The sequence below is a fragment of the Nicotiana attenuata genome, chromosome 4, assembly GCF_001879085.1.
Source record: "Nicotiana attenuata strain UT chromosome 4, NIATTr2, whole genome shotgun sequence".
In the NCBI taxonomy this organism is placed as follows: domain Eukaryota; kingdom Viridiplantae; phylum Streptophyta; class Magnoliopsida; order Solanales; family Solanaceae; genus Nicotiana; species Nicotiana attenuata.
The window spans coordinates 8,757,308-8,772,372 of record NC_031992.1 but is presented as its reverse complement, the minus strand read 5'-3'; the positions used below and the strand labels follow the sequence as shown (position 1 = coordinate 8,772,372).

Below are 15,065 nucleotides of genomic sequence, written 5' to 3'. Positions count from 1 at the left end.
AACTTGGTTGGATAAAATGTTACCTGTAGGGGTAATTCCGTAAAATGGATTTAAAAGAGTTGGCTAGGCAGTGGAGAAAATATGGCAACTAAGGGCAGGAGAGAGAAAGTAACTCGTGGGACCGACAATGTTACGTGTCATTCACTGAGTTGTAGACGCCATTCTTGCCGGTACTATGCATGCTTCTTTCCAAGTTTTTTTTCTAAATTCCTAGTTGGTTGGTAACTAAAGTCTAAAGCTGGAGATTCCTTTAACTTACCCATTTTATGAATAAACTGCAATTTTTTTTTTTAAAATTATATTGTACTATCAAAAGTTATAGGAGTATACTAAATTTGTTGTTATTATTGTATGTTATACTATCAAAAGTTTTTAACTCACGTTCAGTTGTTTGCAACGGATTCTATAAAAACAACACAATTGTTAATATTATTTAATCATGACTAGTTAATATATGTAAATACTTTGTCTCAATCGGATTGATAACAAACTAAGCAAATTAATCTTAGTTAGTTAAAAATTATATAAAGTGAAAAGACATATCAATTATGCATAAAAACGCATGTCTTGCATTGTTGGTTAGTATAAACACTGTTTGTTCCATTAATATATGTTATGACCTCAAATTTTAGAAATTATAATAAAGTGAAGCGATTTGATATAAATACAAAGCACGTATTTTTCGTCATAACACCGACCACTCCATTCTAAGCTTATTATATTAGATCACAAAATAGAATCAAAGATAGTATGATCTTGAATATCAATCATCATTCTAGATAAGCAAGTTATAAGTATTACTTATTTGTTCCAATTATTGATCCATGAGTAGACAGGTGTTATCAGTTGAGAAAATCATCGGTGCCGGAACAATTTTTTTCCTATTTTGAAAATATATCAAAGGGCAATAGATGATTTTGTACCCTAGAAAAGAAAGCATATGTAGGGGTCGAAATAAACGAGTCCCGATTGAAATAGGATATGTTTACGTATTGAGCGTCCAGGGCAGCGAGGGGCGCTGGCCCTGGCGCTCAACTTTCCAACATTCTGTTTTGAGCGCCACAGGTAGCGCCTCACGCTGCATGTGGCCCTCAAATGTGCACTTTTACCTTTTCTTTCTATTTTCGCTCCAATTCGCGCGCTTTCGTCCCAAAGATCATCCGGATGATTCCTATACATAGAAATACCACAAATTAGCACAAATCATTATATCATACATTCGAAATCTACGAGACATGAGCACAATGTGAGGCAATATATATAAAAATATGCATACTTTACATCAACATATAAGGTTAAAATTTATTTTTATGTATATATAGTAAATATTGAATTTTCTTAATTTTTTGTGTGTTTAATTTTTTTTTTAAATTTTGAATCCCCTCAGCTTAAAACATGGATATACCACTGCCCACTCCTTTCTTGAATTTTTATAGTTATTGTCTTATTACTAGTGAGTGACTATTAGAATCTCACACAGAAATGACTTACATGTACAATGTATATCTTAAATTAACTTTTGATAATTATGATGATAGAATTCCTACACATAGTGTATCATGCGTTTAATTGAATTTTTCTGCTCTCTTACTGTATGGGTCCAAATTTGGACGACCACGGCTATTGACAAACACGACCGAAGACGAGATCTTCATAGCTCGACGTCCTGTGGAGGACGACAGACAGCAAACAAAGGACGTATGACTTTTATAGTAGTGTAGGCCAAACAGGGGGCACTAGGAATATACCCTCGAATATTCCCTATGATATGTCCTTTAGGGTTCAGAAGGAGGTTGTCCCTTAATATAGTGAGATATAAACCTTGTAAGGGGGCTTTTGAGGCTGAGGAGGCTAAGAACACTGATTGTAATACCTTTTACATAAAGATTGGCATTTTCAACGTTCGATCAATCACTTTCACGAGATCAAGAAATATTACCCATTGTGTTCATATTTTATACCTTTTGTTCTAGATTTTATTATACTTAGCTAAGATTTACCCCTTCATTCTCTTTAATTGATTTATTCAAAAAGGTTCCAATATCTTCTGGGTCAAATAATTTGGCGCCGTCTGTGGGAATTTCTTTAGCTGAGATTTTAGTGTCATCTAGATCCTTGAAAGGGATAATCGCCTCTTCTTAGCCTCGCGAAGATCAACAATGGCAGGAAAGGGGGAAGCAAGATTAAAGGCAATAGTAGGTGTCACGAAAAACCTTCTAGATTCCATCAACGAAGCCGGCAGGGAAGACAACGAAAACACAACGCCAAGCGCTACACTTGAGGGAGATACCTCACCCTCCCCCCTCCCCCCGCACGAAAGCGTGACTGTCTCGCGCGAGAGGGGAACCTCAACATCCGCAGCAGGAAGCACCACCGGCTGTGAAAAGGCTATTAGAAGAATGGTTTACAAACACTTTAAGCAACATACTCGACAAACCTGTTCAAAAGGATATCGGAGGCACGATACGCGCAGACACCGCAACTGTCGCCGATGAGCCAGAAACTCCATGCATAGGTAACACTCATACTGTCATTGATGCAGGTAACGATGCACTTGCAACCATCTTAAAGAAAATGAAAGAAATGGAGAATGAGAACAAAATGCTCCATGATCAGATGAAGGAGCATCAAGAAAGGGTCGATAAAATACCAGGCGCTCTGAAGTTACTATCAAAACGAGACGTCGGCCGGTTCATCGAGCAACCATACAGTGAAGGGGCAGCCCCCCCACTCTATTCCAAAAGCCTTCAAAATGTCGCCATACTTGAAAATATATGATGGCACCACGGACCCGGAAGATCACATAATCCACTACGTCATGGCAGTAAAAGGCAACGATCTGTTGAAAGAACAGGTGTCATCGGTGCTGCTGAAAAAGTTCGGCGAAACCCTGACAGGGGGAGCGCTGACATGGTATTCCCAACTACCGGCACAGTCAATATCAACATTCGAAGAAATGACAGATAAATTCATCACCACTCACGGGGGAGCGAAAAAGGAAAAAGCCAGGGTAAATGACATCTTCGTCGTTAGGCAGACGACAGGCGAAGGACTTCGGGATTTCCTAGCCCTATTCAACAGGGTAAGAATGAGCCTACCGAACGTATCAGAGGGGATGGCGGTAGCAGCCTTCCAAAATGGGTTAAATAGAAACGGGTAGAAGGCAACCAAAAAACTGCTAAGTAGGCTCATGAAATACCCTCCCACCACGTGGGAAGAAATCCATAATGCCTACTGTGCCGAAGTAAGGGCAGATGAGGACGACCTAAATGGTCCGATCCAATGGCTAACATCGGTCCAAACCAAATAAGGAGAGATCGCCGCAACGATGGTCGAAGGGACCAACTATCCCGTTTCATTCGAGAAAGGCATCACCCCTACATCCGGACATCCATCCCACCTCCTCCACGACATGCAGACGTCATGCCTCGACACATCGTGCCACACCGAAACGAAAGAGGTATGCCCTTACTGTTATCTGCTCATAACTTTGCGTTTCTCCTTCAAATATAGTGTATGCACTAGAAAAGCTCGGCACAAAGGTGCAGTGGCCGTAAAAGATGAAGTTAGATCCAAGCACTAGGAGATCGAACGTTCTGTGTGAATTCCATCAGGAAAGAGGACATAAGACCGAAGACTGCATAGGCCTACGGCAGGAAGTGGTAAGAATGCTAAACGAGGGACACCTGAAAGAACTGCTGAGCGATCGAGGACGGATTAACTTCGCTTGTGGGCGCGATCAACCTCAAGGACCCCCAAAACCACCTTCACCAGCTCGTATCATACAAATGATCATTGGCGGCGGAGATGATACGGTAATCAACCATGTGAAATTCACCACTACACACAAGCCCAAGCGTACAGTCACTCACGAACGGTATGATGACCTCGAAGATAGTATCATCTTCGATCAGTCAGATACCAACGGTTTGTCTTTCCCTCACTATGATGCTTTGCTTATAACTTTACGTATCGCGGACACTAATGTAAATAGAATAATGGTGGATGACGGAAGCGGCACGTGTATTATTCACCCACGAGTCCTCATACAGATGAGACTCGAGGATAAGATAGTACTGCACTGCATAACACTAACGAGTTTTAATAATGCAGTGGAACGAACCTTTGGAGAGATAGTGCTGCCCATTCTGGCCGGAGGAATCACTCTGGAAATGACGTTCCGCGTCATGAACCAGGAAACAACCTACAATGCTATCATAGGGCGTCCATGGATACATGCCATGCCAGCCGTCCCATCAAGTTTCTATCAAGTAATCAAATTTCCTACCCTATGGGGAATATTCAGCATCCGAGGCCAGCAACGCACCGCCCAAGAATGCTACCGAATCGCCCAAGATTGCACACACACCCACCAACTAAAGGGGGCAAGTGCGGAAGCATAAAAATCAGCCATATCGGGAACCAAACCCGACTCACAAATAGAGGCCATCAAAGACCCAGATGTCGTAGAAGCCTACAAGGCAACTGTAGAATACCTCGACCCCGTTCAATTAGACAACACCGACAGCACGAAAAAAGCCTATATCGGGCACAACCTCTCAAAACCAGGTAAGTTCCATGAATTCTTAACTAACAATGCCAATTTGTTCGCCTTTTCCCATTCAAATATGCCGGGAATCCCAAGGGACATCTCCACACACAGGCTGAATGTCGACCCTCTTTACCCGCCCGTGCGACAAATAAGGAGAAAGTTCAATGTCGCAATCAACGACGCAGTTAGCGAAGAAGTCGATAAACTGCTCGCTAATGCTTCCATTCAAGAATCAAAGTATCCTCAGTGGGTGCCAATGTGGTCATGGTAAAAAAGAAGAACGAGAAGTGGCGGATGTGTGTCGACTTCACCGACCTGAACAAAGCATGCCTAAAAGATTCCTTTCCGTTACCACACATCGACCAACTCATCGATGCAACAACATGGCACGAACTATTAAGCTTCTTAGACGCCTATTATAGTTACAACCAAATTCTAATAGCAGAAGAAGACCAAGAAAAGACCACTTTTATCACTCACCAGGGAACGTACTGCTACAGAGTCATGCCGTTCGGACTCAAGAACATAGGGGCGACGTACCAAAGGTTAGTCATCAAAATGTTCAAAGAATAACTCGGGGAAACTTGGAGGTCTACATCGACGACATGCTAGTAAAGTCGAAAAGTAAGGAGGATCACATTGGTCATCTGAAGGAAGCCTTCGAAATATTGAGGCAATATAGAATGAAATTGAATCCCGATAAATGCGCCTTCGGCGTAACCTCAGGAAAGTTCCTCTGCTTTTTGGTGTCGCAAAGGGGTATCGAGGTCAACCTGGATCAGATCAAGGCAATCGAAGGAATACCGGAGACATTAACCAGTAAAAAACAGGTACAGAAATTGACAGGACGAATAGCCACACTGTCGAGGTTCATCTCACGATCGTCAGACAGGTGCCATAAATTTTTCAATGTACTAAGGAGGGATCACAGACTACTGTGGAATTCAGAATGCGTCGACGCCTTAAGAAAAATGAATACGTACCTGTCCTCGCCGCCACTACTTGTCAAGGCAGAGCCGGGCGAATGCCTCCTAGTGTACCTAGCAGTCTCCGAAATCACGGTAAGTGCAGTTTTAGTCCGCGAAAACAAAGGTACGCAGTCTCCAATTTATTATATCAGCAAAACCTTAATTGATGCCGAAACAAGGTACCCCCACCTTGAGAAATTAGCTCTGGCATTGGTCGTAGCTTCACGAAAGCTTAGACCATATTTTCAATGTCACCCCATAAAGGTGGTGACGACCTTCTCCCTCAGGGGCATCCTACACAAACCCGAACTATCGGATAGGTTGGCCAAATGAGCCATAGAATTAAGCGAGCACGATATAACATATCAACCGTGAACTGCTATAAAGTCACAAGTGCTCGCCGATTTCGTCGCCAATTTCAGCGCAGAAATATTGCCTGAAGTAGAGCAGGAGGCGCTCCGTGCTTCCGCACATTCTAACCTCTGGGTCCTCTACACCGACGGCGCATCTAATGCATCGGGATCGGGACTGGGACTCGTCCTTGAAGTCCCTACGGGCGAAGTGATTCGCCAATCCATACGGTTCCCCGAGATGACTAACAACGAGGCCGAGTATGAAGCTGTGATTGCAGGGTTGAAATTAGCCCTCAAATATGGCGCCCGACGATTTGTCCTCCATTGCGACTCTCAACCGTGGTGAATCAAGTTATTGGGACTTTCCAAATCAAAGAATAGAGACTACAGAAGTACCAGTCAGAAATTCACAAACTGCTACCAAAATTTGACGAACGCTACCTCGACCAGTACCTAGGGCGCAGAATATCGAAGCGGATGGTCTCGCCAAGCTAGCAGCAGCCACCAGAAATATCAACAAAGAAAACGTGGTCACCCTTCTCCATTCTTCGATAGACCAGGTCGAGGTACATTCCATAAACCTAACTTGGGACTGGCGCAACCGTATCGTAACATATTTGTAGGAAGGAACACTCCCACAAGACAAGAAAGAAGCTAAAAAGCTCCGAATACAGGCGGCCAGATACAGCCTCGTAAACTATGATCTTTACAAAAGGATGTTCGGAGGCCCCCTGGCCAAATGTCTTGGGCCAAATCAAACAAGGCGAATACTAGAAGAAGTACACGAGGGGCACTGCGACACTCATATGGGAAACCGTGCCCTCGTCAGATGCCTCATCCGCGCAGGATACTACTGGCCTACCATGAAAAAAGAAGCCGCAGATTACATTAGGAAATGTGAGCAGTGCCAAAAATACGCCCCTATGATACACCAAGCAGGAGAACTCCTGCATTGCGTCACTTCGCCATGGCCATTCATAAAGTGGGGGATGGATATTTTCGGACCCCTTCCAGCAGGGCGAGGTAAGGTACGTTTCCTTTTGGTTTTAACTGACTATTTTTCTAAATGGGTGGAAGCAGGTGCATACACTCAAATATGTGAGCAAGAAGTTATCGCGTTCATATGAAAAAATATAATATGCCGTTTCGGCATTCCCAAAGAAATTAGCTGTGACAACGGACCTCAGTTCGTCGGAAACAAAACAACCGAGTTTTTTGAAAAATGACACATCAAGCGAATACTCTCCACACCATACCATCCCGCCGGCAATGGCTAAGTCGAATCCTCCAATAAAACGATATTGAATATATTAAAAAAGAAGCTCGAGGACGCCAAAAGGCTATGGCCTGAACTGCTGCCAGAAGTACTACGGGCATACTGCACCACGCCAAAAACTAGCATAGGCGAGACACCATATTCATTAGTCTACGGGACTGACGCGGTTATACCCGTCGAAGTCGGAGAACCTAGCCTGAGATACTCCAATGAGAGCGGACCAAGTAACGACGAAAGTAGGTTACAAGACCTGGATGAAGTCGAAGAGCGAAGAGATATGGCTCACGTAAGAATGGTAGCCCAAAAGCAACAAGCAGAAAGGTACTATAACAAGAAGGCCAAAATACGACCACTCAAGGTCGGAGACTATGTCCTCAAAGCTAAAACACAAGCAGCAAAAGACCCTAATAAGGGGAAATTGGGAACAAACTGGGACGGGCCATACAAAAATCACGGCGGCAGCAAACAAAAGAGCATTCCAGTTAGAGACGATGGAAGGAAAACTACTCCAAAACAATTGGAATATTGCCCATCTCAAATACTTCCACTTCTAAAAAGAGGTGCCGCGTAAGTCGTACTCTTTTTCCCTCACCCGGGTTTTGTCCCAATTGGTTTCTCTCGGTGAGGTTTTTAATGAGGCGGCAAGGGAGACGTCTCGAGGTCCAAAGTGTTGTTCATTACCCCGCCCGTTGACATGATCTCTAGGCCGAGTAATGAAGGGACTGGGTATAGATAGCCAAATCTCCATTGTATGTAATCTCCATTGTATGTACAAAGTCAACACGTATTTCCTACAAGAATATAATCAAATCTCCAATGTATGAATGAAACTAGAATCCACGATACTCCAACAAATAAAATAGAGCTCCACCCTCACGACGGGATACTACTTTGACGCCAGCTCGAAAGTAACATCCCAATGGCCAAGGCCACCGACAGAGATATGAGTTCGACTTCACTCGAACTACGACGCCAGCTCAAAAGTAACATCCCAATGGCCAATTCCATCGACAGAGATATGAGTTCGACTTCACTCGAACTACGATGGGATACTACTTCGACGCCGGTTCGAAAGTAACATCCCGATGGCCAAGGCCATCGACAGAGATATGAGTTTGACTTCATTCGAACTACGACATGATACTTCTTTGACGCCAGCCCGAAAGTAACATCCCAATGACCAAGGCCATCGACAGAGATATGAGTTCGACTTCACTCGAACTACGATGGGATACTACTTCGACGCCAGCTCGAAAGTAACATCCCAATGGCCAAAGCCATCGATAGAGATATGAGTTCGACTTCACTCGAACTACGACGGGATACTACTTCGACGCCAACTTGAAAGTAACATCCCAATGGCCAAGGCCATCGACAGAGATATGAGTTCGACTTCACTCAAACTATGACGGGATACTACTTCGACGCCAGCTCGAAAGTAATATCCCGATGGCCAAGGCCATCGATAGAGATATAAGTTCGACTTCACTCGAACTACGATGGGATACTACTTCAACGCCAGCCCGAAAGTAACATCCCCATAGACAAGGCCATCGACACAGACATGAGTTCGACTTCACTTAAACTACCATGGGATACTATTTTGACACCAGCTCGAAAGTAACTTCCCAATGGCCAAGGCCACCGACAAAGATACGAGTTCGACTTCACTCGAACCACGACAGGATACTATTTCGACACCAGCTCGAAAGTAACATCCCAAAGGCTAAGGCCACCGACAAAGATATGAGTTCGACATCACTCAAACCATGACGGGATACTATTTCGACACCAACTCGAAAGTAACATCTCAAAGGCTAAGGCCATCGTCAAAGAAAAGGGTCCGACCTCACCCGAAGCAAAATCGGCTTAACAGTTCGACAAATACCCGGGATATCATAAATATTACAAAGATTACCACCAAACCGACAAAACAATTTCTTCATTACAACAAAATATTAATAGCACCTATCTTTACAATGGGCTCAAAGACGCCCTTACAAAAATCCTGAAGCAAAAGTAAGTACAAACTAAAAATTACACGTCATCCCCGATAGCATACACATCTTCGTACCAAGAGTCGGAGGCAAGACGGTTCGCATCATCAGAGTTGATATCATTCCCGTTAGGCGTAAGAGGGTCGTATCCGCATGCCTCACGGGCTGCACGAGCTTTGACACGCATATCCTGAAGTTCTACTTCGGATGCCCTCCCGTCAGCATGAAGAGCCTTATATACATCAAGCTGGGCCTTAGTGTGAACCCACAACTCATATAAACAACGAGGCATGATAGGATCGGCCGAAGCACGAGATGTAGAAGGCTGCGAGTGTCGACGCGCGTCCTCCGTTCTCAGTAATGGCACTTTTCCGGTCAACGCGAATAGTTTTGCCTCCACCTCCTTTATACGCCCCTCAAGCCCTGCTACCTTAAGCTCGGATGCCTCCTTCTCCTTGGTCCGCTTTGACCTACAGACACGGAGGGTATCCTCCAAAACTGCCGCTTCAGAAATAATAGTCGCCAGCCTATCGACACTCACACTCAACTCACCCTTGATCTCATTGATCTCCGCCGCCTTCATACCCACTCGGTAGTCAAACTGGCCATATTTGCTTGTAGGTCGGCGTTCTTAGCCATCACCCCTCTACTTAACTCGAGCTCATCTTCCTTCGCCTTAAGGGACGCCTCGAGTTCTTTGTTGCGGGCGAAGGCCTTCATAAGATCCTCGTCTCGCTCTCTCAACTCCTCGACCTTGCACGCCAACTGATCCTCCCTCTGTTTGATCCCTTCGTGGAACAGTTGGAAGTCAGGGTCCTGATTGTAGATGTCGACCATCGCACGATGCTTGGTGCGATATTCTTGATATTTAGAAGACATCTTCCCGTAGATGGCCGTCCTCTTCCTTTCTCGGCGCTTGCGCTCAATCTCCACGATAGGGTCTGGCACAATAAGAAAAAGTTAAAACAAAAAGACAGGTCGAAAATAACAATGCAAACCCAACGACGAAAAGGAAGAGAGAGACATCTACCCGCAAGGCCATGCCGGCGACGTTCCAAGACAACTCCATAACGCTCATCGCTTTAAGCACCTCGCTCTCGGGGGCAGCACATAAAGGGGCTAAAACAGACGCCACCTGATCACAGTTCGACAACAAGTTGTAGTCCCCAGGGACAACTATATGCCGATCAGAACCCTCTACACTGACCTCCACATGAGTATGGCGTTCTAAAAACTCACGAACATCCCCTGGGTCGACATCCGAACCCGAGCCTTCGCCTTCGATGCGTAGGCCCCCTCCGACGTTAGACGATGCGCCACCCTCAGCGGAGCACATAGAACCACCTCTTGGGTAAACCCCTTCCATTTGGGGAGACCTCCCCGCCAAAATAGCATCGGCCATGAATGTGGGCACAGGCGCTGTCTGCGACGCACCCGTCCTTCTTTTACCAGTGTCCACGACCACATCTTTCCCAAGCTCCACTCTCCTCCTTTTCCTCAGTATCAACTCGTCCCCATTAGAGGATTCGTCCACAAGGTGATGGATTGGTACAGAAGAGGCCTCTTCCCCCACGACCATATCACGAGAAGGATCTCCCATCTGTATCGGTTGAGCACGACCCTCTCGGACGGACTCACTCAAAGTAAATTACATTCCTGCATCAGCGACAACCTACCGAAATGCAGGGACTGGAGCGCTCCGTTTAGAAGCTCCTCGACCTGTCATCGTAAAAAGTCGTATTAATGGAAAATGATATACAATCAAGGAGTGATACAGGGGAAGACACTTACCAGATGAAACTCTTGGCCCAAAGTTCACGAAAGCAGGCCAGTCTCGAGTCTTCGCTGCATGGGGAAGCAGACGGGCTACCCAATCCCTTATACGTACAATAGGGTGAGGTGGACGTCCCATAGCTGCAAACGAGAAGCAAACAAACACTAAGGTGAATGAAGAAGAAATGAAAAGAAAGAGTAAAACAAGTGGCGGCACTTACGGTTTCTGTTCCACCGCTCCAGGAACCTAGCGGGGTCAGACACGATGTGTGCAGTTCTGACGAAGAAGTACTTGTGCCAAAATTATGACTCGCTCGATCGTCGGTTCCAACCACCAGCCCTTTTATCCCACGGTGCCTCAAATGCACCATAGTACCCTTATGAAAGCTGGGTGAAAACAAGTGCAGAAGGTGGTGAACGGTAACCTCGTACCCTGCCAACTCCGCGTATTTTGTCAACAACAGGAGTATTTTAAGCGTGTACGGGGAAAGTTATGCCGGGAAAACCTGATAGAATCGATAGAATTCTTCCGCTAACGGAAGAAGGGGGAAGGAATGACCAATCACGAAGGGGTACTCATAAAAAGCACAGTACCCAGGCCTATGGACTTCCATGAAGTCCCTTCCCGTTGGAACCATATCAACATGAGCGGGAATGTTATATTTTGCACGGAGAGCATCGATATGAACTTGCTCAGTCTCCGAGAACACAGGGATAGGAGTAGGAGGAGGATCCTTAAGAAAGTCGCTTCGAGACATAGGGTTTCTCGGCAGCAACTCCTCCACGGTGGGAAAGCTGTCCCGCTCCTCCACCGTCATGCCCAAGAGGGGAGTGCCACGGAGAACGGAGTGGCGTCAGAAACCCCCTTACGAGATCGATGTGTTCTAGGCATCTCTTCGGCGGAAAGTGTGTTAAACAACAGAGAAGCTAAGAATGAAGAATGGGAGAAGAGGAAGCAGAGAAATTGTTGGAGCAAACACGTGGGAAATGAGAAAGAATAACTAGAGACGAAATGCCTAAGCATTTTTGAAAAAACAAACCCTCTACCTATTTATAGGATTGGGTGGCGCCAGAATCGAAGCGGAAGGCTGCAGAATGGCACCAAAATCGAAGTGACAAGCCTTCAGCCCCTGTCTCGAAAACACGCATAATGATGACACACGTGGAAATGACGTCATTTACCGATAAGATACACTACCCAGGGTCTTGTTGAGCACGCTAACCTCCCATTGTTGGCCAAGCCATAACGCTTCGTGAAACCAAATTACTCCATATGAGCGGGTGGTGTCCGCTTATCAAGGATGTACCAAGTTGCAAGCCTGACAAGCAGAGGGACTAACTGTATGAGTCCAAATTTGGACGACCACGACTATTGAAAAACATGACAGAAGACGAGATCTTCATAGCTCGACGTCCTGTGGAGGACGACAGATAGCAAACAGAGGAAGTATGACTTTTACAGTAGTGTAGGCCCAACAGGGGGCACTAGGAATATACCCTCGAATATTCCCTATGATATGTCCTTTAAGGTTCAGAAGGGGGTTGTCCCTTATATATAGTAGGATATTAACCTTGTAAGGGGGCTTTTGAGGCTGAGGAGGCTAAGAACACCGATTGTAATACCTTTTACATATTAAAAATTTGCATTTTCAACGTTCGATCAATCACTTTCACGAGATCAAGAAATATTACCCATTGTGTTCATATTTTATACCTTTTGTCCTAGATTTTATTATACTTAGCTAAGATTTACCCCTTCATTCTCTTTAATTGATTTATTCAAAAACGCTATACCTTAACGATAACTTTTGCCGTTAAGGTATAGCGTTTTGTATTTGTACGCTATATATACTGACGATTTGACTGACAGCTATAGCATTTTTTTTACGCTATATATATAGCGTATAAAAACAAAACGATATACCCCTGATTATGGACCCACCAATAAGTTAACTGACATAACAATAATCCAAATGTGTATAGCGTATATTTAAAGAACGCTATACATCAAAAATTTCAACCCCCCCCCCCCCCCGGGGGGGGCTAGCCATTTCCTATATAAAGTGATTAGGATTTTAGGAAAATTCATTCAAAAAAATTCTAACTCCCGTTCAATCTTTTCTTCTTGTTAAATTCTCAAGCATTTTTTCGTAATGTCTGAAGAGTATAGAATAAGAGTTTCATTATATTTGGAGGGGTGAGGTTGTGATGGAGAATAACTCTGTGAGGTATAGTTTATCTCCAAGGGGTCATATTAAATTACCACTTACAATGGAGTACGATAAATTGATATCGTTGTTACGCAAAAAAATGAGTGTGAGGAAACGTTCAGTAATAGATAAAGTGACCGGAAGATATCCGTATTCTGTCACTCCGCAAGGGGCTGCTTTTTAATCGGAGTTAAACATCTACGATGATGAAACTTTGAGGGATTTTCTGAGGACTCTGAATGAATACCGGGTATTTCTTGTAATCAAAATGTTGGATATGTACGTCAAGGTCGAAGACGTTCCCAACAATGAGGTTGCCGGACAGGTTCCGGATAACCCCCAGTCATCGGGTGGTTATTCTGGAGCAGTTTTTGCCGGACAGTTTTTGGATGAAAGAGTTTTTCTTGATTTAAACTTATCACCGCCTGCTTTACATAATTCACAAGACAAGTGGTAAAGTTTAATTTTTCTTTGGGTTACCATGTACATTTTTTTTGTATTGAATTTGTATACCGGGTAATATGTATCCCCTCTGTATCGTCGGTGATATCGGGGTGGAGTACCTCCAGGTACTGTCTCATAGGGGTCAAAGTCAGTCGACTGGCACCCGACGATGCAGTCTCGTCCTGTGGCCTGAAACCCGTGAGCTGCTGCAGCATGTCCAAATAATCATCATGCGACATAGATCTCATAGCAATAAGCAGTGAAACGACTATGCCATCAACGGGCAGGCCATATAAAACCTCCACGTCCTGCAGCGTGATGGTAGCCTCGCCAATGGGCAGGTGAAAAGTGTGCGTCTCCGGTCGCCACCGCTCAATCAACGCTGTGATCAAAGCCCACTCAACCTGTATCCGCCCGATCTCAATAATCCTATAGAATCCCGTATCCTGGAGGCGACGGACTACACGCTCGTGGAGATCTCTGGGCCTCACGAAATCCCTCAGGTCGTCCACTCTCCTAGTGCGGAGAGTGTGGGATAGTAACTCTCCCTCCCATATATGGGCGGACCTATGATCGCCCTGAAGCACTAATAGCTCACGAGAGTAAGGGCCAGGATGTATAGGCGGCGCGTCCATGTCGTCAACTGTAAATTAAACAACATTAATTGTATGTTTATTATTTAATTGTACAAAGTATATATATACCTATTGGGTTCCAGGCTCGATATTTGAGACCCAGTAGCACCAAACTATCATGAATATTTATGTGTGTCAAATTCAATATTTTGATAATTTTGTGTGTGTTTGTTTTATAATTTAAATTCTTAATTTTTAATTATTTAATTGTACAAAATATATATACCTATTGGGTTCCAGGCTCGATATTTGAGGCCCAGTAGCACCAAACTATCATGAATAATTATGTGTGTCAAATTTAATATTTTGATTATTTAATTGTACAAAGTATATATTTTCATCTACCAGTATAAGAAATACTTAAACTACAGGGATTCTACGCTAAAATACTATACAGTTTACTACGCTAAAAGGTTCTACATTTTACTACGCTAATAAATAAACTAAATATAAACAACAAATACATTTTAATCACATAACATTCACAAAAATACATATAACATACTAGTTCGCAAATAAAACACAAAACGACATGGAAACACTAATATCTAAATCCGGATATTAACATAAAAAATTAAATCTCAATTTTACATTTTTTTAGAACACTAATATCTAAGTCCGGATAAATATAACATACTAGTTTCGCAAATAAAATACAAAACGACATGGAAACACAGTCAATCAACTAATATGCATTATTATACAAGTTTCGACATAAAATAAATCGAAATACCTCGATGTAGTATTTTGTGTGAAAATTTGAAGACGAAGGAGTTAAACCACAATAATACGATGCTCTACTACGATGTGGGACCTACGTTTTTAACCTTTTGTGTGACGGGAGGGGCCCATAATTT

At 43.9% G+C, this 15,065-nt stretch overlaps 1 pseudogene; it reads right to left on the bottom strand.

Annotated features, from left to right (window-relative positions):
- The window catches only part of LOC109225085, a 136,627-nt pseudogene continuing 133,524 nt past the window's right edge, over positions 11,963-15,065 (bottom strand).